General features: G+C 38.2%; 1 protein-coding gene and 1 long non-coding RNA gene across 3 annotated transcripts in view; both read left to right on the top strand.

Annotated features, from left to right (window-relative positions):
• The first annotated feature begins 6,795 nt into the window (after positions 1 to 6,795).
• Positions 6,796 to 24,081, top strand: part of LOC145460327 (somatostatin receptor type 5-like) — a 73,312-nt gene continuing 56,026 nt past the window's right edge. Inside the window, exons 1-2 of one of the 2 annotated variants that reach the window (XM_081445103.1) lie at positions 6,796 to 8,299; positions 19,924 to 20,081. The gene's annotated coding sequence lies outside the window, so the exon portion shown is untranslated. The remainder of the gene's footprint in view (positions 8,300 to 19,923; positions 20,082 to 24,081) is intronic. The other variant, XM_081445104.1, reaches the window with a different exon arrangement.
• Positions 21,766 to 22,916, top strand: LOC145460593 (uncharacterized). The gene is made up of 2 exons (XR_014039868.1): positions 21,766 to 21,991; positions 22,640 to 22,916. It is a non-coding gene; the product is annotated as an uncharacterized LOC145460593 (long non-coding RNA).

A 24,081-nucleotide genomic window follows, 5' to 3' on the forward strand; every position in this document is an offset into this window, starting at 1 on the left:
AAAAAATTCAATGGACTGAAAATTATTTGTTGGCGAATTTAGTCAAATTCTAATTTCCGTTGTTTTAATAACTTCTTTGCTGGAAAAAAAATTCTGTCTTGGCTTGAAATATTCAAACTACCATTGCCAATATTTCAACAACGAAATTAAACGAAAAATAAACGTGTATGCACACAACCGTTGGAGTGCTCGATACAAATATACATGCAGAGTGAAATACGAATTACGAATAAGATTGAGATTAATGGACAATTCTATCAGACAGTTTTAAATTAGTTAAGAAACTTTTACAAATTGGTTCAAAACTATATAAATTTCTAAATTCTAAGCAAACATATACAAAATACTAGTATAGAAATTTGGTAAATTTAATGAATGTTGTTTAGGTTTTCAACGTAACTGGATGGAACAAAAAACTTCAACCTAGACAAAACTGGAGTCAACACACGGTTAGGTGGTAAATCACAACAACGAGATAATTTGCAACATGGGTGAATAAGTTCTCAACGGAGTTTACGTTAGAACTACTCTTGCTTGTTATAAACTAGTCATGTTTTAGCGGCCTAAATTGGTTAGCTGGTTGTAGTTGTCACTCAAGAGATAATGAACATTCTTGTTTTGCTCAAAACCCATTCACAAAACAAATTAGGTTTCAGAGTCTGTTTCTTACTCACGCTGGTTTTCACACTAATATTTACAAAACAAGCTGACATATAACAAATACTATTATTTGGATAGTTCATTTGGCAGGGACATTTTAGTACAGACCGCTAAGGGGGGTTGATACTGAATATAGTGGCATCTATACATCTGAATGTTTTCCAGAATGTCCTAAATGATCACGGAATACCTTAGTTTGACTCCTGATGTTTTAGAAAGATCGACAGTAATTAGACACGCTCATTTTTCGACCTTTCTGGGTCATCCAGTCTTGTTCCGTTGAAATAATTATTTCAAGGGTACAAGACTGCATGACCCAGAAAGGTCGAAAACCGAGCGTGTCTAATTTCTGTCGATTTTTCTAAAGCATTTAGAGTCAAACTAGGGATATTATCCCTGAGCAGTTTAGGACATTCTGTGTCAATATATGTCTGAATTTATGAAAACCGTATTAAAGACTTTGCACCAAAATAGCGGGCATGTTTTTGGAAAATCGGTTACAAAATGTACATAAATATGGCCATGTCGTACCGAGAGTGCTATCTACCTCGTGTACTCTTAATAGAGTCCATACCATGCCTATACAAGCCTTTGAAGTCGCTGCAAATGAGTCGAACGAGCCAAACAAAGCTAAATTAGAGCTTACATTGATCATTTGGTTCGCCGCGGCACTAATTTAGACAGGCTTAACCTCTGCGATTTCACCTAAATGACCTCACTATGTCTTTACTGTGGGTTAAATTAGCCAGCCACGCTAACAAGAGCATGGTGAGAAGTGGAATCGGTTATTTACCTCTATATTTCAGCCAAAAAGTAGCCGTTACGTGACATTTCATCTCAATATCTGACCGGATTCGCAAAAACATAGCCATAGAATTTGACTTGTCACTGATAATCTTGCTACAATTCTGTCCTAGAGCTAGCTTTCCACGAGGCTTATCGTAGCTCAAATAGCAGCAAATAACTCTCCTGTCTCTTTTAACATGAAATTGGAGTCTAAATTAACACGAACGTACAGATATCAAAAGCGCGGCGGAGAGCCAATCTATTGCTTTCTAAAGGCCTGCATCGTCCTAAATGGACTGAACAAGAGCTTCCTACATCGAGAATCGTTTGAAATTCAAACAAACTAGGCCATAGTTAGCAGTAAGCGAACACTCAACATGTTGTCGTTACGTCAATTATCGCCCGGAAGCCACGCAAATAAATTTCTTCCGCGCTAGCGAATCACAGACAGTTCTGATACTTAGCTAAGCCGAGAACGCCTAAAATTGGTAAAACAAGGAAATTCTACTCACGATCAGCGCTTGAACTCATGTTCTTCTCTCTCCTCGTGGCCATGTTTTGCTCGCAAATAGCAATGTCCTGGATGTACTTCAATTTTGTCGAGCGCGGAATGGCACATCCAGATTTCAACAGATTTTTTTTTCCTAAGTCTTTAGCTACATCAAAGTTAAAAGCAAATGACGCCAACAGCAGCTAGAAATGTCCAGTCCATTGCACGTCTAAGCCCTAAATCGATGTGGCTAAAGATTTTTGCTGTCTAAAGCAAGCACAACATTATCGCCACAGGGCAAACGGCCTTCTGTTACGGGACTAAATGTGACCCGTACAGTTTACACATCTCCTCAGGCCCGCCTCAGGTACGATAATGGACGACGCTTACTAGCAAATCGTTAGTCTTGGGCCTTCATTGGACTTAATGATGTCCTCGGGCAGACTTCCTTTAGACAGCAAATACAGAACGCTAATCGGTCGCTCCTTGTCAGAGTCACCGCGCGAACTGAATTCAGACGAGTGTAGCCTGGGCTAAACTTAACGCAAATTGAAAAGAGGTTTTTTTTTTTTTGGGGGGGGGGGGGGGGGGGCTGGTCGATAACTAATGAAAAAAAAACCTAAATAAATGGAACATGCGGCTGGGAGTTTCTACATTTCATGCTAGGTACGATTTACAAGCTGCTGTAATAGCGAAAGCAGAAAAAACAAACAAACAAAGAAACAAGCAAACAAACAAAGAAACAAGCAAACAAACAAAGAAATAAAAGAAAAACAAATAAATCAAATAATACCTGATTCAGTCTTTAATACCGTTTTCATAAATCGAGACATATATTTCAAGGGAACAAGGTTGCATGACCCAGAAAGGTCGAAAAACGAGCGTGTCTAATTTCTGTCGATCTTTCTAAAGCATTTAGAGTGAAACTTGGGAATTCCCTGAGCAGTTTAGGATATTCTGTGCCCCCACCCCCTCCCCCCCCCCCCCCCAAAAAAAAACCTCTTTTCAATTTGCGTTAAGTTTAGCCCAGGCTACACTCGTCTGAATTCAGTTCGCGCGGTGACTCTGACAAGGAGCGACCGATTAGCGTTCTGTATTTGCTGTCTAAAGGAAGTCTGCCCGAGGACATCATTAAGTCCAATGAAGGCCCAAGACTAACGATTTGCTAGTAAGCGTCGTCCATTATCGTACCTGAGGCGGGCCTGAGGAGATGTGTAAACTGTACGGGTCACATTTAGTCCCGTAACAGAAGGCCGTTTGCCCTGTGGCGATAATGTTGTGCTTGCTTTAGACAGCAAAAATCTTTAGCCACATCGATTTAGGGCTTAGACGTGCAATGGACTGGACATTTCTAGCTGCTGTTGGCGTCATTTGCTTTTAACTTTGATGTAGCTAAAGACTTAGGAAAAAAAAATCTGTTGAAATCTGGATGTGCCATTCCGCGCTCGACAAAATTGAAGTACATCCAGGACATTGCTATTTGCGAGCAAAACATGGCCACGAGGAGAGAGAAGAACATGAGTTCAAGCGCTGATCGTGAGTAGAATTTCCTTGTTTTACCAATTTTAGGCGTTCTCGGCTTAGCTAAGTATCAGAACTGTCTGTGATTCGCTAGCGCGGAAGAAATTTATTTGCGTGGCTTCCGGGCGATAATTGACGTAACGACAACATGTTGAGTGTTCGCTTACTGCTAACTATGGCCTAGTTTGTTTGAATTTCAAACGATTCTCGATGTAGGAAGCTCTTGTTCAGTCCATTTAGGACGATGCAGGCCTTTAGAAAGCAATAGATTGGCTCTCCGCCGCGCTTTTGATATCTGTACGTTCGTGTTAATTTAGACTCCAATTTCATGTTAAAAGCACTCTTAATTAAATTGTAGAATCCATGATTCAACGAAAAGACGGTGAATTTAGTCTTCCTGGCCTCAAAAGGCATACAGGAGAGTTGTTTGCTGCTATTTGAGCTACGATAAGCCTCGTGGAAAGCTAGCTCTGGGACAGAATTGTAGCAAGATTATCAGTGACAAGTCAAATTCTATGGCTATGTTTTTCCGAATCCGGTCAGATATAGATAGATAGATAGATAGATAGATAGATAGATAGATAGATAGATAGATAGATAGATAGATAGATAGATAGATAGATAGATAGATAGATAGATAGATAGATAGATAGATAGATAGATAGATAGATAGATAGATAGATAGATAGATAGATAGATAGATAGATAGATAGATAGATAGATAGATAGATAGATAGATAGATAGATAGATAGATAGATAGATAGATAGATAGATAGATAGATAGATAGATAGATAGATAGATAGATAGATAGATAGATAGATAGATAGATAGATAGATAGATAGATAGATAGATAGATAGATAGATAGATAGATAGATAGATAGATAGATAGATAGATAGATAGATAGATAGATAGATAGATAGATAGATAGATAGATAGATAGATAGATAGATAGATAGATAGATAGATAGATAGATAGATAGATAGATAGATAGATAGATAGATAGATAGATAGATAGATAGATAGATAGATAGATAGATAGATAGATAGATAGATAGATAGATAGATAGATAGATAGATAGATAGATAGATAGATAGATAGATAGATAGATAGATAGATAGATAGATAGATAGATAGATAGATAGATAGATAGATAGATAGATAGATAGATAGATAGATAGATAGATAGATAGATAGATAGATAGATAGATAGATAGATAGATAGATAGATAGATAGATAGATAGATAGATAGATAGATAGATAGATAGATAGATAGATAGATAGATAGATAGATAGATAGATAGATAGATAGATAGATAGATAGATAGATAGATAGATAGATAGATAGATAGATAGATAGATAGATAGATAGATAGATAGATAGATAGATAGATAGATAGATAGTTAAGTGTAAGATGAGGCGTCATGAAGCAAACTTCTAACTGTTCCGGCTTTTAATGTGACGTTTCGGCCTTCGGCCTTCTTCAGATTGGAACAATATTTACAAGTTAAAAAATAAAACGTTAAAAATCCTAGTAAGTTTACAGATTTGCATGTATATATATATATAAGATCAGAAAAATGTAAATATAATTACATAATGCTATACAACCTGAAATAATAGATTACATAACAGGCTAATGTCAACTTACAAGAACGCCCCGGGTGATAAGATTACAACAATGTATCTGCGAGCGCCTTAATTACTAAGTGTATAATAGTCAGTCTAATTCTGTATTGTAACAAGCTAATGGCAACTTACAGGAACGCGCAAGTGATGAGATTACAACAATGTATCTGCGAGCGCCTTAATTACTAAGTGTATAAGTGTATAATAGTCAGTCTAATTATGTATTGTAACGGACGCGATTTTTGGATCTAAATTCCCGTCTTTTATTAAGACCATGAGGGCTGAGTGTAAATAGCTGGGAGGTCCAATAGGCCTCTCTGGTCAATAAGAACTTATCAATATACGCAGCAACCCCCTGGCTAGTAATTTGTTTGATGACGATAAAATTAATTTTGGAAATTTCGTGCCTAGTACAATTAAAATGGACTGCAAGCTCACACGTCTTTTTGTTGGTGAGCATGGATGATTTGTGATTGCGAAAACGTACTTTAAATTCTGTTGTGGTGGAACCTACATACTGCAATTTGCATTTATTGCACGAGGCCAAGTAAACAACGTTTTTGGAAGAGCAAGACAATTTTTGCTTTATCTTGTAGACTCGGCCTGTGGAAAAGCTTTTAAATTTGGAATCTTGAATTAAAAAATTTTTGCAAAGATCACAACGAGTACAACATTTGAAGCACCCTCCCATTTCGTTCCCTTCCTGGTTTACCCCGTTGTCGCCATGAAATTTAGATGCTGCTAAAATATCTTTGAGATTTTTGGTACGGCGATATGCTGGAAAAATCGATTTAGATGGAAAAATTTCAAGTAATTCGGGCGACGATCTCAGAAGATGAGCATGTTTCTTGATAACTCTCTGAATATCAGGCAGGATAGGATTGTAGTCAAGAACTAACGGGAAAACTCTCTTGACAGGCTTGGCTTTTTTCTTAAGCAATTCTGATCTCTCAATACTAAGCGCTTTGTCGAATTGTTTGTCTACTAAAGCTGCATTATAGCCCTGGGACTTAAGATACCCTTTGTATTCAGCACACCTCTTGTTAAGAAAATCGTCAGAGGAACAATTACGTCTAATTCGTAGAGCAACCCCATAGGGAATAGCCCTTTTACAATGTGCCGGATGAGAACTTGAAAAAGGTAAATAAAGGTGACTATCTGTAGGTTTAGCATAAATATCTGTCTTAATAAAACCTTCCTGGAGGTGCAAAGTGAGATCCAAGACATTGAGGGTATGCTCCGAATAAACCAGCTCAAACTTGATGGTGGGATAAAGAGAATTGATGTATTCAGTAAACTCTAACAATTTAGGTAAACCATGTGGCCAAATATCGAAAACATCATCTCTATAACGCCACCATAACATGGGTTTCACGGCACCTTCAGATTTAGCTTTCTCATCAATCAAACCCATTGCCAAGTCGGCATAACTACAAGCGTTTTTGGGCCCCATGGCTGTACCGTGTTTTTGCACAAAATTTTTTCCAGAAAATTGACAATTGTTGCTCTGGAGACAAATTTCAATAGCCTCTACAATGCAATCGGTTGATGGAAACTTATCAGATCTAGAATCAAGAGCTTTTCTAACAGCTAATTTAGGAATTTCAGCTGTTAGAAAAGCTCTTGATTCTAGATCTGATAAGTTTCCATTTCTTTTATAACATTGAGGCTTTTGAGATAATATATATTTAATCTCGTCTGGCTTACATGAAGTCAAAGGCGCGATAAACCGTGCGAAAATGTTCATTCAAAAATCAAACAAAGCGACACATCAAAATTTTTCTTGGACCGCGGCGAATACATAGTTTCTCGGGCAAACAAACAATTTCCAACTGCTCAGTTAGCCTACATGTAAATATCAAGCTGACAACAAACGAAAATTGCAGTCGGTAAAAGCGATTCTCAAAAATTGGTTAAGCTTATATTTCGATCAGTTTTCCGAAGAATTGGAAACAAACTGCACATGGTTGAAGCCTTTGGTGGCTGAACTATCTGTCCTTCACAGCCTCTTCGGCAAAAGAAAAGAACAAAAGCGAGAGTGGAGAAGAAAGTGAATAATAACCCCTGGCTTTGAGCTGTTTGAGATGCGCTTATTCAATAGCAGGTTTGTGGGTTACGTTTTCCTGAACTTGAACACATGAATGGCTTTTAACAATGATCTCTGTCACTTTCGTTATTTGGTAAAATAAGGTCGGTCAAATGAGCAGAAGACTGAGACCTAAAGGAAAATGTTATAAGCTTATATTTGTGCACGATGCAGTCTTTCCTGCGAGCGGCTGTTTCTTGAAGAGTTCAATTGACGATCCAGCGACGAGCGTTCGAGCGAAACCAAAACCCGGACCGACTGAAATAATTCGTCACAGGTTACCAATATATGATAAAACTTACTTTATTGAAGCTCAGAAAAAACTATTACCTTTATAACGTTTTTCGAACAGAAGGATTTCGTATGTAAGACTTCACGAACAGAGATTTGTTAAAGCTCTCATGTTCAAGTTTTGTTGGGCGAAAGAATTTAAATGACTTTCGATGCCAGATTAGTTTTACAAAGAAAGCTTGTGCTGAATTTTATTGTCGTCAAATCGTTAGAAAATTCTCTCTAAAATTCCCGCAATGCATTACTAACCTCGAAAGGTTAATACAGACCAGTATGTTGCTTTTTGGTCCGTTTTCGAGTGCTGATTGCCTTTAATCTGTTAATTTGTTCAACCAGGTGATTCAACTCCTGCTCGCTTAAATTCGCAAATCTCTTAGGTGGTGGCCCCGCAAAAAAAACTTGTGCTCGAAATTTGCTAGCTCACAGGAATAATACGTATTCCTCATCTCCGGAAGAATTATTAGATTTTTCCATATTGTAGGAGGAGAAAAATAGGAATTATGTTTTACAAAGTGTCAACATCAGTGAAAACAATTGCCGAGAGAAAGTACAAATAAACAGACGTGAGCGTGCAACCCACGGGCAAATGGATCAAGCGTATTAGCCAATCAGAACGCGCGCTTCGCTAAGGCTATGTTATCAGAAGACAATCTAAGCAGTTCAAAATGCAATCGACATTAATGTGGTTTTATTATTGTCGTTGCTCAAAGCTGACATTGTCTTGATTGACATGTAATTGTTCAGCAATTCATATTTAATCTAAACGTCTGGCTTAGAGACTCTGTACACAATTTGCACCGCATCTTCTTCGGCATTTCGCACTTTCAAAGGTAAGGCGAATTCTCATTTTGAATTGTAGAAACTAATACCCATAGTTGATATTATCACTTTGCTCTTTTTCCTTGATAAAGGCTCTACCTACAACAACAAAATTGACAGTGGTAACCATTTGCACAATTAATTTCAGCAAATAAAGGCCCACTCTTGTTAAATCAAAACAAAATCGGTTAGGATGCACCATCAGCCGATAGCTAAATCGTTATGCATTCCGTTCCTGTTCCGTCATTCATAAACCAACCACGGGACACGCTAGAAAGGCGAGAATAAGTTTTAAAGCTGTTTAAGCTTAACAAATTCGGCATTGCTGATAATACGTGGCACTGAGCTCATTCAGAATCGTGAGGTAACTGTGGTGTTGGGCAATTGTTGTAAAAGATATGTATTTTACTCGTGTCGATTGAGGGGAGTGTACCGGCGAATTATAGGCACAACCTGAAAGAATAAAGGCAAAGATGGAGACTGCGTCGGGCCAAAATGTCCTTACACCCGGAGCTTATACTGCTTTCTGTAGCATAAAGCGTCTTGGAATATTTCTCTTCCCCCCCTCCCCCTGGATGGAATGTTAGTCCATCGCAGGGCTCTCTTACACGCATTGAAGTCGCCAGTACTGATTTCCATACCTGGTTGAGGAGAGTAAAGAGTCTTGCGTAGAGAAACAAAACAATTATCCCAGCTAGGGCTCCAACCCGGAGAAAGCGATCCGACGTCCAGCGTGATAACTATTAGGCTACAGTTTCTCCATAAGTGAAATAACTCAAAACTAGCATGTCATCCAGGAGGGAGTAGTAAGTCCCCCCCCCCCCCCCATGCTAAAGAAACCGTAGTTCATCTACATCTACATCTACATCTACATCTAATAATGATAATGATAATAATAATAATAATAATAGTAATAATTAAATTTATAGAGCGCTAATTATGTAAAATATTAATAAGCGCATTACATTTTACATCTGCATCTACATCTACATCCACATCTACATCTACATCTACACTTAGTTAAGTCGGTAAAAAAGTGAGATATCACACCAACTGTGAAAGCTCTAGCCAGCTGGCCACGGACAGTTTGCTATGTTAATTTGCTTTAAAAAAAACAAATTTAAACACGAGTTGATCAAGCGGAAATGTGCAATGTACACATGCCAATGTTTTGCTTTAGAAAATCTTTCTCACTGGCATGTTTATTTCTCTTTAAGTTTCTCTAGAAGTAGGCTGCCTGTACCGTGTAAACTTAAATCAATGGTGAATGGTTCTCTTGTTGATTTGGCTAAAGCCATCAAATTTCTTTTGATAGGAATTAACATGGTAAAGTACATGTCTTAACTCAAGATTTTTGATTGCATTTTGGTGAAAATTTAGGCAATCTCTTTTAAGGTTACTTCAAACCTTCGCGGGAGTCCTCCAGAAAAAAATTCGTACGCGCGCTGTTTTCAAGGAACCCCCACAAACTATATATCAACAGAAAGGTTATAAAATGTAAAATTCGATAAAATTATGTTTTGTTTTGGAGTTTGCTTTCCAAAGGCGGCAGAGGCCGTCAACTCCAAAATGACCGACTGACGTTCCAGCGAATTAATCGGGGTATCAAATGCGATCGTTCATGCAAAATATCTGTGCAGTGTTAATCACAAAGCCTCAATCTCCAAAAACGTGTCAGCATTTTCTATTATTTCTATTGGTTATCTTTTTATAGATCTGTCAAGTTCGACTATCGAAAAAATTACGTAACCTGTTACGTTAAAGGCCGCCACGAGGAAAGTATTTAAAATGAAGGAATTCGCCGACACGCTCTTGTTCCATATCTATCAGTGAATGTTCTGACCAAATTTCATGGAAAACCGTCAAATCTTCATACCCTATTAATTCATTTAAAGAGGAGGGATTCTCTCGAAAAACGAGTGCGAGTTTTCGCCTTCTAAAGATTTATAAACATATATCACGCCTTCACAGAGGAATGCGTCAACTTGAAAGCCGCGAGCCAATGAAACAACAGAACCCCTAGCGTTCACATTATGCAAACTTGTGCTTCGCGGACATTAATTTTCTGGACCGAAAAAAAAAAAAAAACATCGACCAGTAGCTGGTTTTCACATGACGTCACTAAAATTCAAAGTACAAAACTATTGATCTTCCTCAGATTTTACTTTGATGATGTATAAGAGCAGCTGAAAACTAATATTCATACAAATTTTCGCTTCGAATGGGTTCTTGGTTTTGTGATACACTACGCTTGAATTTCGAAGCTTTTGCGTGCGCGACGCGGCATTAAGATGACGGCGTCATGATGGTTAAAAAAGTGACTTATTTCGGGGAATCTGGCTATCTGAACACTTCATGTCTTAGAAAAAGTATTATTTTAATGTTTTAGAGTACCTTGACAGATAAATTCGCGGTTTTGTAGCAAAACTCAGGGACAGATGTTTCTGTTGGTTTCCGGCCTCCATGTTGGTGCCCATACGGATGAGCATCAGCATGGCGTCTCCATACAAATCTCTATAAATTTGGGTAAAAAATTTCTCCGCATATCTTGCATAAGAAAAATTGCTGTGACCAGAATGTTGGCGAGGGTCTTTGCATATTTACTTTCTTTCATTTTCCAGATTCTGGACTTACTCTATTGAACGGTTTTGATTTTGATTTTAATCTATTTTGAATGGCGTGACACTGAAAACCAACAATATAGCCCCGCGAAGGTTTGAAGTAACGTTAATTGAAAATAGACTTTCCTTCTGTTATTAGGGCAAAGTGTTGGGACACTGGAAAATTTGACCCATTTACAGACTTTATGAAATGTCTGTTGATCCTGAATTTAAAGACTTGGTATTTATTCTACTAAAAAACAGAATGTCTGTAGATTTATTTTACAAACATTTTCTTTAGTTTTTAGTTCTGTTCATTTCAAAATGTTTGTAAAATGTTTGTAAATTGTAGCAGCTAGAATAAGAGGATGCCACTCATAATTTACAGACTTAACAAAATCTTCTAAGAATGTTTGTAAAGTTACCACTTACAAAGATTTTACAGGTTTTGCTTTATCGTGTAAAATCTCTGTAAATTGACATACTCGGGGAACCGTAAAATATCTGTAAATTGACATACTCGGGCACCATAGAATCTCTGCAAAATCTCTGTAAATTGACATATTTGGGGCACCATATAAAATCTCTGTAAATTGACATACTCGGGGCACCATAAAATCTCTGCAAACTCTCTGTAAATTGACATACTCGGGGCACCGTAAAATCTCTGTAAATTGACATACTCTGGGCACCGTAAAATCTCTGTAAATTGACATACTCGGGGCACCGTAAAATCTCTGTAAATTGACATACTCGGGGCACCATAAAATCTCTGCAAAATCTTTGTAAATTGACATACTCGGGGCACCGTAAAATCTCTGTAAATGGACATACTCGGGCCACCATAAAATCTCTGCAAAATTTCTGTAAATCGACATATAGTCGGGGCACCATAAAATCTCTATAAATTGACATACCCGGGGCACCATAAAATCTCTGTAAATTGACATACTCGGGGCACCATGAAATCTCTGTAAATTGACATACTCGGGGCACCATAGAATCTCTGCAAAATCTCTGTAAATTGGCATACTCGGGGCACCATAAAATCTCTATAACTTGACATACTCGGGGCATCAAAAAGAAAGCATATTTTGGCCCAGGGACTATGTAATTACCCGCCTTAAAATTCCGGAGCCATGCATCATCAACTGACCACAAATCTGAGGGGACCAAACTCTGGTCAGTTGTGTGCATCGCAAAGAACGGCGAATGAAAAAATAGGGGAGAAGCGCGGCGAGAGAAAGCGAAGGAACGCCCTTGGGCAAACTTAACAAAAGGTACTTACGCCCACTTAGCCGTGAAAAGAAGCAACTTATTGTACTTGTAAATAGTTCTAATCAAACAGCCGGGCCCTAATAAGGCAGCATAAAGAGCCCGTCATAAACACGTTTGAAAGAAAGAAAGGTCGAGAGACCGAGAAAAGAACGGTAAATGTACAAATGCTACGGACCGTATAACTCGTTTAGGCCCATTTTGCACTGACCGCCATATCGCATTTCTCATTTGCGTAAGTAACGCTCCAATGTTGACGTATCCTGTCAAAATTAACCAATCAGAGGGTATACCAGATCCTGGTATACCAGAACGATCTCTTTGTTAAGTTTGCCCACGGGCGTTCTTGGTAACAGGTCGTTTCGCTCCACGTCCGTTTTGCCCCGAACCGCTTCGTCCCAACTCAAGGTCGTGTCGCTCCCATAACAGTCGATTCGCCCCGACCAAAAGTTAGTTCGCCCGAAGTTTTTCATACGATTTCGAAAAGCAATAAATGGTCGCAGTCATAAAGAATCAATTATTCTGTTGCTATGGGAGTGAACAACACTTCTACTCGCTTAATTCAACAAGTATATTTAGACTCAATGGCTCTTTGACTACGCAAATTATTAGTAAAAAAGGTTTAAAAGGCGTTTCGTACACTCTACAGGTAAAAGCCGTGGAAAGTTGGTTAAGTTTTTAAATACAATCGGCCATCGATCGATCAACGAACTTTGTTTCTACGCGCGTAATGAAACAAATATATATTTTCTGGTTAGTATGATTTGCACGAATTGAAATCTTATCTCAATTTGTTCAGTAATTTCCCAAAATGTGCGAGCATCCGTAGCTTTTTGGACGCCATCTTGGACTGGCTATATGGAACACACGGCCTCGGTCTGATGTGATGCCTCACTTTGAATAATAGTGAGGTTTTACATGAAGCGCTAGCCGTGCATTTCCATGTGCTTTTCTTCGTTCGTTGTCCTACGTAGGAATCGTGGCAGTTTTCCCCAAGGTTAGTAAAGTTGTGTTGATTTATTCGAACTGTTACAAGCTAGGGTACCTATCTAAGCACCAGAAAGCTGTGGAGTGCCGTATTTTCTCCGAAACTCTGTGGGTAACATATCGATTTGTGATCTGTGTCGTCCTTCAGGAGTCAGCTGCTTTTCTCGGCGATTCAACTTCTTTGTGAGAATAAAGTTGCAAGGCTCGAACGTAATAGCTCGAATAAATCAACACAACTATATTGACCTTGGGAAAGACAGCAAATATTCCAACGCAGTGCAGCACACGTCGAAAAGGAAATGAAAATGCACACCGCTCATGGAATTTCACTGATTTCACGGCAGGTCAGCTTAATAGGCTCTTAATTTATGTAAGTCGGGTGTAAGCTTGCATGTAAACTTAAGTTAAAAACGCTCATATTTGGAAATAAAGTAATGTACTGTTATTCTTGTCTATAGTTACACGGCACGAAAAATTGGATTTACTCTAAATTTGATCCTGATCAAAGTCGAAGTCAAATATGATCATAGCTTTGATCCAAATTTTGACGAGCGTCAAATGTGTGTCAAAAATGTCATGGCTTTGCCGATACATTTGATCCATGACAAAGAGGAGGGCAAATGTGATTTTAACTTTGACTCCACCTTTGACCCACGTAAAAGGGGGAATCAAATATCTTATGGATTTGCCATACATTTGATCCCTGCCAAAGGCGAGGTCAAACATGTCAATAACTTTGACTACAGTTTTGACGTGCGTTAAAGGCGTTCAAAGACACCACGGCTTTGCATACCTTTGATCTCTTATGTCAAAGGCGTTCAAAGGCGGCATGGCTTTGTACAACTTTGATCCTACGTCATGTCATGTCAAAGGCGAGGTCAAATATGGCCATATCTTGCGACTCCGCTTTTAACGCCCTAATAACCTGCGTTTTCGTATTTTTTTTTCTGTTTTAACGATAAAATGAAAGCTTGCTTTTTTGCCAATGTGTATTTTTTAAATGAAAAAGTTTTCACTTGACCTGGAGGTGGCACAACGAAACAACTCGAAAACAGCGGGAAAACGCGGCTGCCAGCGGCTTCCCGCATTTTCTGGCCAATCAGAATAAAGGGAATAAAGGTCAACGAAGTCGGCTGTGAGGAAAGCAGACATTTTTCTTCATTTGGCTTCATTATGGCGGCTTTGGTGAAATTTTCGTTGTGTTTTGGACCAGGAAAAGGTAAGTCTTTGAATTTCGTTCATTTTTTTTCAATGTTCAGAGAATAACGGAGTTTAAAAAGTAAATTAAACGCAGCAATGGCTACATAAAGAGCTGTGAATTGCGTATATTTATGGCAAGACAGATCCTCGGCAGTGAAAACAATTTGGTCGAAGATTAATTGCACTTGACTGAATCACAGTTGATCGGCAAAGCTCTTCGTTAAGAAAGACCAAACTTTATTTTCAATTCACATATACTTATTTACAAAAGTTGACAAAGATAGTTTTTTTTTCTCACTCAGTCAAGTCTTGTGCATTAAATTGAAGTGTCTGTCATAGCATAGATTTTAGCATGATCACTGCTTGAAATAAATGTAACTTAAGAATTAAGCTTAAACTTAACTCTATTTACGTATAAATTGTTGTGCATAATGCCTCTGGTAATTTCTGAGCTTAAACAATTCCCTTGAAAGAAAGCTCATGTCAATATAAAGGAAATTTGTATTGAAGGAAAAACTCAGTCAGCCATGTATGACAGTCCATCACGACCTGACTTAATTATCATATTCATTATACCATTAAAAGAGTTGTTGACTCTGAAAATTTAATCTATGGATAAGTTTCTGCTTTTGTCTCTAGTTACCATTCTATTGAAAAAAAGTTCTGTTTGTTGCCACAGTTGAAATTATGATGATATTTGTTCATTAATGTTGATAAATGACTTCACTGGGTTGAATTTAACGAATTGCATGTGGTTTAGTGTGGTCTGTACTCTTATCGACAATGATATGCATCATCACAGTGGTCAAAATGTTGTGGAGTAAAAATATGTTTTGATATTTGTTGTATCAGGCTTATGGATCAATCATTTGGAACTCCACTATCCCCTGCCCAACCACCCCCCCCCCCCCACCCCAAACCTGCCAGGCATTTGACATTTTGAACTGTCTCCAGGGCTAAGAATGGTGTCATACCAGGTGATCAAACGCACCTACCCTGTGATATTTGCAAAACTGAGTAATAGATATGTAGATTGAGTGTCAACCAAGGTGTCGATGGAGTGTTGATTGAATATCGATCAGATGTTGATAGAGTGTCGATTTAGAGGATTGATCAAGGGTATCGATCGACACTCGACCATGGATGCCTTTAGTACACATAATCCAGCTTATCTTTAGTAGGTGAAATTGTTACAATGTTTGATAAAAAAATCAAACTTGCCATTAGTTGCAAATTAAAAAGCTGACCCCATAATAATATTATTATGTGACCTCTCTGGACAATACCAGTAGTTTTAGAGTTTGATGTCTTGGTCTTTTGAGCAATACACAATTAAATGCCAATAAATATGTGACTAGTGGAAATTTGCTGATGAATGTTGTTTTTATCCTTCAGCTAGCCACTCTAGAAGAACTGAAGAAATTAACAATAAATTCTGGGAGAGGATACAATATACAACTCTGTAGTTCATAGTCAACTCAGATGCAGTTGAATCATGCAATGCTCCAAAGTGTGCACACATCAGAACATTTTGGTAAGTAAAAGGCTGGAATATTCATTTGTTATTTCTGTATTTTGTAGCATAGACCATCTTATAATTTCTTCAGCCACAACTTTTAATATCTTTTTCCAGCAAAGAAAGGATATAAATAGACTTTGAAAACCTGGCTATAGCTTATTAATGTTATTTTAATTGATCATTTTTATTACAGTCTCACTCTGTGAAAAAAAAGTTGTTTCTTTTTGGTTCATTTAAGGGCAAGTGAGGAAATGTTGTCTTTCTTAAGGGACAAATACATCAACTGGCTCACCTGGATGAAAATTAAGTAATTAAAATGTTATTGAAAACATGCAAGGGGTGGGAATCTTTTTGGTAAATGAATCAAAGTTGCACAATGTTGCAAACCAGTCTCAGGAAATGTTGGTTTTTGACTGGTAAAAGCTGAGTTTTGAATCCAAATTTTGAGTGGTTGTCTGCAATATCGACTGTTTTGGTTTGGCCATCAGGTTTCCAAACCAAATTTTTCCAAGCAAAATTAATAATATGATTAATTCATAACTATTGATGGGATCAGTAGAGAATTTAAGGCGTAGAGGATTTGATAATAACTTAGTAAAAGTAAATTGACAAAGACATTTATTTGCTTTTACTCAATTGAAAATTTTGTTGGCAAATTTGACTGGATAATAGCCATTTCTCTCTATGAGATGCGGCTGCACTGGGAATCATAGTGGTTGTATTCATCATCTTGGACTGGATTTTTGTTTCAATGAATGAGCCATGCGATTCCATGCAGACATGTCTCATGTTAGATCATTTAATTTCAGGAATTTTTTTCAGTGGAAAAAAGTGTACAAGTAGTTGCTAACTGTTTGCTAATCAAATGTGCAATTATTTTGATATGTTTATATGCTCCTTTTCACATATGATCTACAATGAAAATAAGGAAAAAGATTACACTACTGAACACGAAGAGATCTGTGGAAATTACACAGGAACAGCAATATTCCCAAAGGTGTGTGTATTCCTCATTTCTTGTCACAGTTTATGTCAGATTTGTTGATTTTTAGATTGCTATTCTGCAACCATAAAAGATCTTTGTTGTAAGAGGTCTGTAAGATGTCTTTAAGAGACAGGCAGACAGATGGACTGGTAAACTGGCTCTAGGCTTTTTGTTTATTTGTGCCAAGCTGTACACTTTTAAAATGACTCCAAGTCTTTGTTCTCTTATGAAATTCTAGCTGGGGAATAACCCTTGTTCAGCTGGTGAAATTAGCTTGTTAAACTGGCTCTTAATGACATACCTGTGTGACCAAATCTCTGAGTAGAGTGGAGAGAAATACAAAAAAAGGCTACTATTGACAGAAGCACAAACTATTCGGAGGAGGAGTAATGATCTGATTGGTCACGTTTTATTAATGTGATATTAACAAAAACTATAGGCAAACTTTAAGGAATAGAATGCCAAGATTCACCCTTAATATTCATTTCCAACGTTTTTGTCTGTTTGCTTCTGTTTAGACAAATGCGGACAAGCAGTGGTCGACAGGATGGACTTATCCAGTGAAGATGCATTGATTAATTTCGTCAACGCCTTAGACTTTGTCAAAATGTGTCTTCCCTAGAAATCATGGGGATTTAGTTGCCATTGACCCCCAACAAGGCAGTTTAACCACTTTGATGAGAAAGAAGTGGAAAACACTGTATTCCATTCCACTTATAATGCAAGAATGAGCAAGTGCAAGAAGCAGAAAAGGAGAACTGTCAAAACATAAGGAGTTCCATGCAACGGACTGTACGTGCCATCTGGAAAGGACGCTTATACACTAGTTGACTTTTGTGCGAAGTTTCCTATATCTTTCCCGAAATTTTGCGGTTGTCTTCCCTATTGTCTAGTCTGGTCTAGTAAATTTAAGGAACTGAGAATTTAGCCATAGTACTTCAATGTTAGATAAATGCACTTTGTACCATGGAAGATTTGTTGACTGTTGTTTTCACGATAGACAAGACAATGTTTTCCTTATGATCAGTCTCATTACGTGTAGTTTGAAACCAAGCCTGCAACGTGGCTTTTTGAAACCTGAAGCCCAAAACATTTATGTAAGGTACTTGAAGGTATTTACTCTTGATAAAAACGGGGGGAAAAATTGAAACTGAGATGAAGTTGAACATTTATTTTCTTAAAATTAGGCGCAATGATCTTTCCGGGCCGCTTTTCCGTTAACATTTGTCAATAATTTGGTACAAAATAACCTTATTAAAGCTGATATATTCTTCAAAACTTGTCAGACATAAATCAAGAGTACGGATCTAATTGCATCTTTCGTACGCGGAGCTACAAAGCTAGTGTAGCAAGCAGAAAAAAGCGTATACGATGTGGATCGCGCGAAACGTGATCAACGGTCGCGCAGCGCGAAAGAGGAGCGCGAGCGAGAAGTTCGGGCGAGACGCGCGAGCGCGGAACGCGCAGAGTACCTTTGACAAACCTTTGGCCTGCGTCACAGGCATCTTCGACCACGTCTTTAGCAAACCTTTGACTCGAATCGCAGACAAATTTGATTACACTTTTGACCCGCCTTTGACAGTGCGCAAAGGCGTATTAAAGGATCACCTTTAACCCTAAAAACACAGGCGTTCAAAGGTGAGTAAAAACAGCCTTTCACGCCTTTGATTTGGTGGTAAAGGTTTATTCACAGATGATCTTTGATTCGCGTCACAGATCGTCAAAAGCGTGCAAAGGCGACCTTTACAAAACCTTTAACAACACATTTGACGCGCGGTAAAGGCGATTTTTCGTGCCGTGTTATACACAGTACTTAACCTTACTAAACGATGCGCCTGCTAGAGTAATGTGACATTTGATGCCAATAAAGGACACAAAAGTTAAACAATACCCCGAAAAATACATAACTTGGAAAACCCTGGAAGGGGAATGACATAAATGGGCTTTGGTATGCGCTGCTGTCAAGGGTATGCTTTTCCAGGAGTCTATTTTGGGTATAGGAATCAGGATCTGGCAAATCAGTCTGGGATCTTGATATAAAAAGAATTGAGTTACTGATTTTTTATTAAATATAGTATGGAATATTATTTAGTATGAAATATTAATAGAGAAGGTATTGGTACCAAGCCTACAATCAGATGTCCAAATACTAACTGAATCATAGATGTGTTCCTAGCACCACACCTATCGACAAATCCGTAGAGTACCCCCTTCCTTCCCCCGGGCACCGAACACACTTCACTAATCTCTGATTGCTACTAGTAAATACGCGGTTTACTAGTGTGAGGTCTGGAACCGAAATTTTAGTAGCCTGGGACGGATGGGAAAATTCGCAAAATCTCGGAGGATCCGATCGCTCACCGAGGATAACAAGCTCCGAGCGGGCTGCGAGCAATTTCCGTAATTTCGGTTCCAGTCTTCGCACCAGCAGACCGTGTATTAAAAATTCAAAATGGCCGCCACAGAACACAAAACACGCGCGATAATGTAGGTTGATCTCTAATTAGTATTCTAAATGATGCGAGGGCTCCCTGTGCGCCTGAGAGTCTTTTGTGTGAAAAAAGAAAAAAAAAATCACTTACAGAAAAAGGTTTTGTCACTTTATGAGAGACGTAAGTTTACCTCGTTGAACCGCGCAAGACAGACCTCCGGATATATCTTGGTATATTTATAAAATATTAAGATATTTAGAAAATTTAGGGATATTTGTCAGTCATCTCTCCCCCTCAGCCTAATCCCGGGGAATTAGGCCGAGGGTGGGAGATGACTGACTATTCAGGCTAGGCCATAGGGTGAAAAAAATTCAAACCACGCCCACAAAACAGCATCTTAGTACCTCTCAGGGATCCTTTTCAAAAATTCAGACGAGCACGCCCGTCCTCTTTATATGGCAGTTCCCCCGGGGGGAGGGGGGGGGGGCAGGGTTTGGTGGCGGAGCCACCATTTTTAACACGAAAAGCACTTGAGCGCAAAATCCCGCCAACACGCGTATATACGCAGGCTAACAAATTTATTGTGAGTTTTTTTTTTTTTTTCCCATTTACACATGACACGTTCTCCTCCAATCAGAAAACGTTGACGAGTTTAAGGGCGTTGGGAGGCATAACAAGTTCCATTCGATGTCGATAGTGCAGCGAAGGTGTGGCGGAACCCCGGAAAGTTGTAGCGTCTTCAACTATCTTGTATTCCCGGACCCGTATTCCCAAAGGAAGGCACTTCGTTGTTAGGTAATTAGTACTTTACGTTTGTTTGTATGAGTCTTTTAGGCCCAGTTCAGACGTCGTGCTTTTGCCGTGCCGAACTAAATTCAGGAATTAATTTCGACAAAAACACGGCAGAAGCACGGCGTCTGAATCAAACTTTTGAATTAAGTTCGGCAAGCAGTTAAGTTCGACAAGCTCTGCCGTGCTACACGACTCTGGCACGGCAGTGATTCAAACGTCGAGCTTCTGCCGCGCTAAACAAAATTCATAAATTATATTAATGTATTTTGGCGAGATTGCGTTCCCACGGGGAGTTAGGAGGAGAATTGTTACGAGGCATCAGTATATCCAGAATTTGGTTCGACTCTGGCACGACGTCTGAATCAGAGTTGTTTTCCAGCCGTGCTACAGTCAAACCTAATCGCAATTTAGTTCACCACGACAGAAGCACGACGTCTGAACTGGGCCTTAATCTCTGTTGCTTTTTTCAAGGGTGTATATTGGTTAGCAACGCCAGAAATGCGACCAGACAGTATTTCAGTGAGCGGATGTAGATATGCAGTGTCATCTTAAACAGATCAATCAAGTCTGCAATTTCTGGTTCCATCCCCGTTTAAGAACTTTTCCAGCTCTGTCTTCTAGCAAGGAATTTATAATACACAGTTTACGAAATGCGTTGTCTTTCATCAGTTCATAAGACGTAGTATTTTGTTATAAAATTAGGACAACGGGAAATCAAGCGACGTAGCATATTGAATTCGCTCCATGATTAGTCTATTAGACCATTCCAGACTGTTTTCTGTATTCTGAGTTTTAATAATGGCCATGGAGCGAAAATCTGTCGATACTGCTGAAAAGAACATCAGTAACTTAGCCAAGTTTGTGAGTCTTTCCTAGTAAAATTGTTAAGTTAGTGCAAATTCGCAAAGTTATGAAATTTCAGGCGCTTTATGCCCCCGGCATAGACACGTTGTAAATTTTCCCGACTTTGTAGAACTATTTATATGCTATTTTGCAAGACATATCTCTTAAACTAGGCTACATGTATTTTACTAGCGATGATAAGCCAGTTCTCTCCAGCTGTGTTGATAGGCTTTCGTTTTTTAGCCATTTTCGAAAGTTTAAAACTTGCTAGAAGATTATGCATACAAAACGCAAACAGACCGTCAGTCGTGCAGAAATTGTCTGCATAAGAAGTGTTTGGAAATATCTTGTCTATGAAAATTTGTTTGTATATTTTAACTTACTTGGCCTTCTGGCCACCGATTCTACACGTTAGGAGATGCATGTTGGGGGAACGTTGAAAATCTGCGGTTTTTCACGAAATTACTACTATAACCCAAAAGAAATGTAAAGACCAAACTTTTATGATGCAAGAACGATTTAAAAGTTATGCAAATTACTAAGAAGACTGAGAAAAATTTTGGGCGATGATGTCATTCGTTATCGCGTAATGCTCGGTTGTCGCCCTTGCAATCGCCGAGCTCTCGCCCTATGTCGGAGTTCCGAGGATTTCTTGATCGATTTATCCTCTCGAAGCGAAGAACACTGAGAACTAGGCACATGGCACCAAAGGAGAAGCCTGGCATCAAATTCGCGCTTAGTGTTGGCAAAGTACGTTTTGAAAGGGAAGAATGAATTACGAATGAATTTATATATATTTATATGAATTTATATGAATTACTTCATATAAACTTCACATCAAAGTACGTTTTATTCATAGCTGTTAAAAACAGACCGGAGATGTCTTGAGTGGCTTTACCTTATCCGATAAATCTGAACTTGCTAACAAACTCATCCGATTCACAAAATACAAAATTGATGTGGAAATTGAGATTAGCTCAAGATCGAAAAGGTGAGTCGCAGCTGTTGAGACCCGGAACCAGATTGGAAGGAAACCATGGTAGCAGCAGTTTCTTGGCAGGATCAAGAAGGTGAGCTGTCTGAAATCTTTATTTTGCTTAAATTTTCATATATACCGTGGTATCATAGTTTATTCTCTACCGTGAAATTATGATAACGAAAGTCCAAAAAAGGAAATGCTGTGAGAGGGAAGTTGTGTTTCACACTGTTTCAAGCTGCCTTATCTTTTTACATGGCAGCGATAAGATATATCTTCCAATTCTTCCAACATTAGGTTTAAAGAATATTCCACTTGTAATAAACAACTTTCGGTATTTTTACGCTACGTTTATGACTTTACTTTATTGCTAATGATGTGGAAATAAATCCTGGGACTTTCTGTCGCTAAATGCAGGTCTTTTAATTGACATTTGATATATGAGCTTTTATACATTTCATTGACAAGATATCCATGGTAATTTGCTAGAAATGGAGCACCTATAATGTTCGTGACAATGTGTACATCTTTATAACAAATAAAGAGCAAAGGATGCAATATCTGGGAATAAAGTGTGGTTCAATTTACTGCAAGGGTGAGGTGGTGCATGTGGTATATTTAACAATGGGGTAATTATAATTTTGATAATAATAATGTTATAGTTCTATCAAAAAGAAAAAGAATAATATTAATAAAGTATAATTATGATTTTCATTTATACCCTCTGTTATTCTCTTTGTAGGACACTTAAATGGTTAAACGTATTCGCCTTACTTCACATATTCAGCATCACAAACCTCATCTGTGTAAACAAGTAACTTTGATTATATTCAGACAGGAAATGGTTTGACAAGAGACTATATAATGACCACAGTAGTAGGAATCTGCATTTTAGATTTGTACCATCTCACTCAACAATATACCGGTAATTATATAGTCTACACAAAACATGTAGAGACTGAATGAAACAATCAGGACTAAATCCATGATTATTGTATTTTAAAACCCAAGAATGTAAGAACCCGTCTTAAGCCTAGTGAAATCAAGCAGATTCTTACGGTTAAATTTATGAACTCTTGTTATAGAGACAACATTGCATAATAAGTTGTGTTAGGCTTATCATGATACAGTTGTGAATAAACACTGTATATTTATGGATCAAACCAAAGTTTATTTATTTTTCTGGTAATCAACAACTATAATACCTCCTTCATATAAATTAAGAACCTACAATGTAATAGGAACCTACTTACCCTAAAATGCCAATAACTATTGTAGGTATGGCAAAAATATACAAGACTATTTTGCCAGACTTTAAATAATGTAGCTTCTTACATGCGGGCAACATTGTCATCAAAAAATTGTGAATTACCAAAATTTGGTCATTTCATGTTGTTGTTTTATAGAGGACGGCTACGAAATTTACAAAGATTTATAATCCACATGCAAAGCTATTGTTTTGCTTATTTAAACCTTTTGTTTGGTGGTGTTCTCAGTGCGTGGGTAAATAGAGAGACTGTGAACAGTCTAGGCTGTTGCCGTCATGCCTTCCTTAACCTCCCTGCTACCTAGAAATGTAAGCTGTGACATTTTGTGCCTTAGATGACTGTCTTTCGTTTCTAGTCACGTGGTTTCTAAATATAGTTGTGACTTTAAAGTTGTGAATGGGTCTGCAATGCAACAAATACGGCTAAATGGCTGATAATTAAAAATCAAGGAAGGCAAGAATTTTCAATTTATTGAATGGATCTATAGATCACAGCCGAAAAATAGCACCAACGCGGGAGATTTTTCTTTCTCCCACCACTCTGTGCTCTCACTCCCATTTCTTCACTATGGTTCTCTCCTGCCAATTCCTCTCACTCCACACATTTTGTACCAATTATTTACTTTTATTTACCTTATACGGTACATTTGTTAGTTTGTTTTGCTATGTCCAGGATAGCCAAGACATTGTTAAACGTCATTACTTCTGCATGCACTGTGTGTCACTTATGTCTCCATCACTGTTGTAAACCCTGCAGTGGACTAGCATCCCATTGAGGGGAACTAGAAATAAACACGTACATTAAATAAAGTATGTATGTACTCCTAGTCGCTTTGTGCTGTGGAAACTAGGGCTCGAAAAAAGTGCCGTTCAGAACAAGTAGAATTTCCTGTGGGGGAAGTTAACATTTTCATTCT

Source organism: Orbicella franksi, chromosome 11 (genome assembly GCF_964199315.1).
Source record: "Orbicella franksi chromosome 11, jaOrbFran1.1, whole genome shotgun sequence".
Lineage (NCBI taxonomy): Eukaryota > Metazoa > Cnidaria > Anthozoa > Scleractinia > Merulinidae > Orbicella > Orbicella franksi.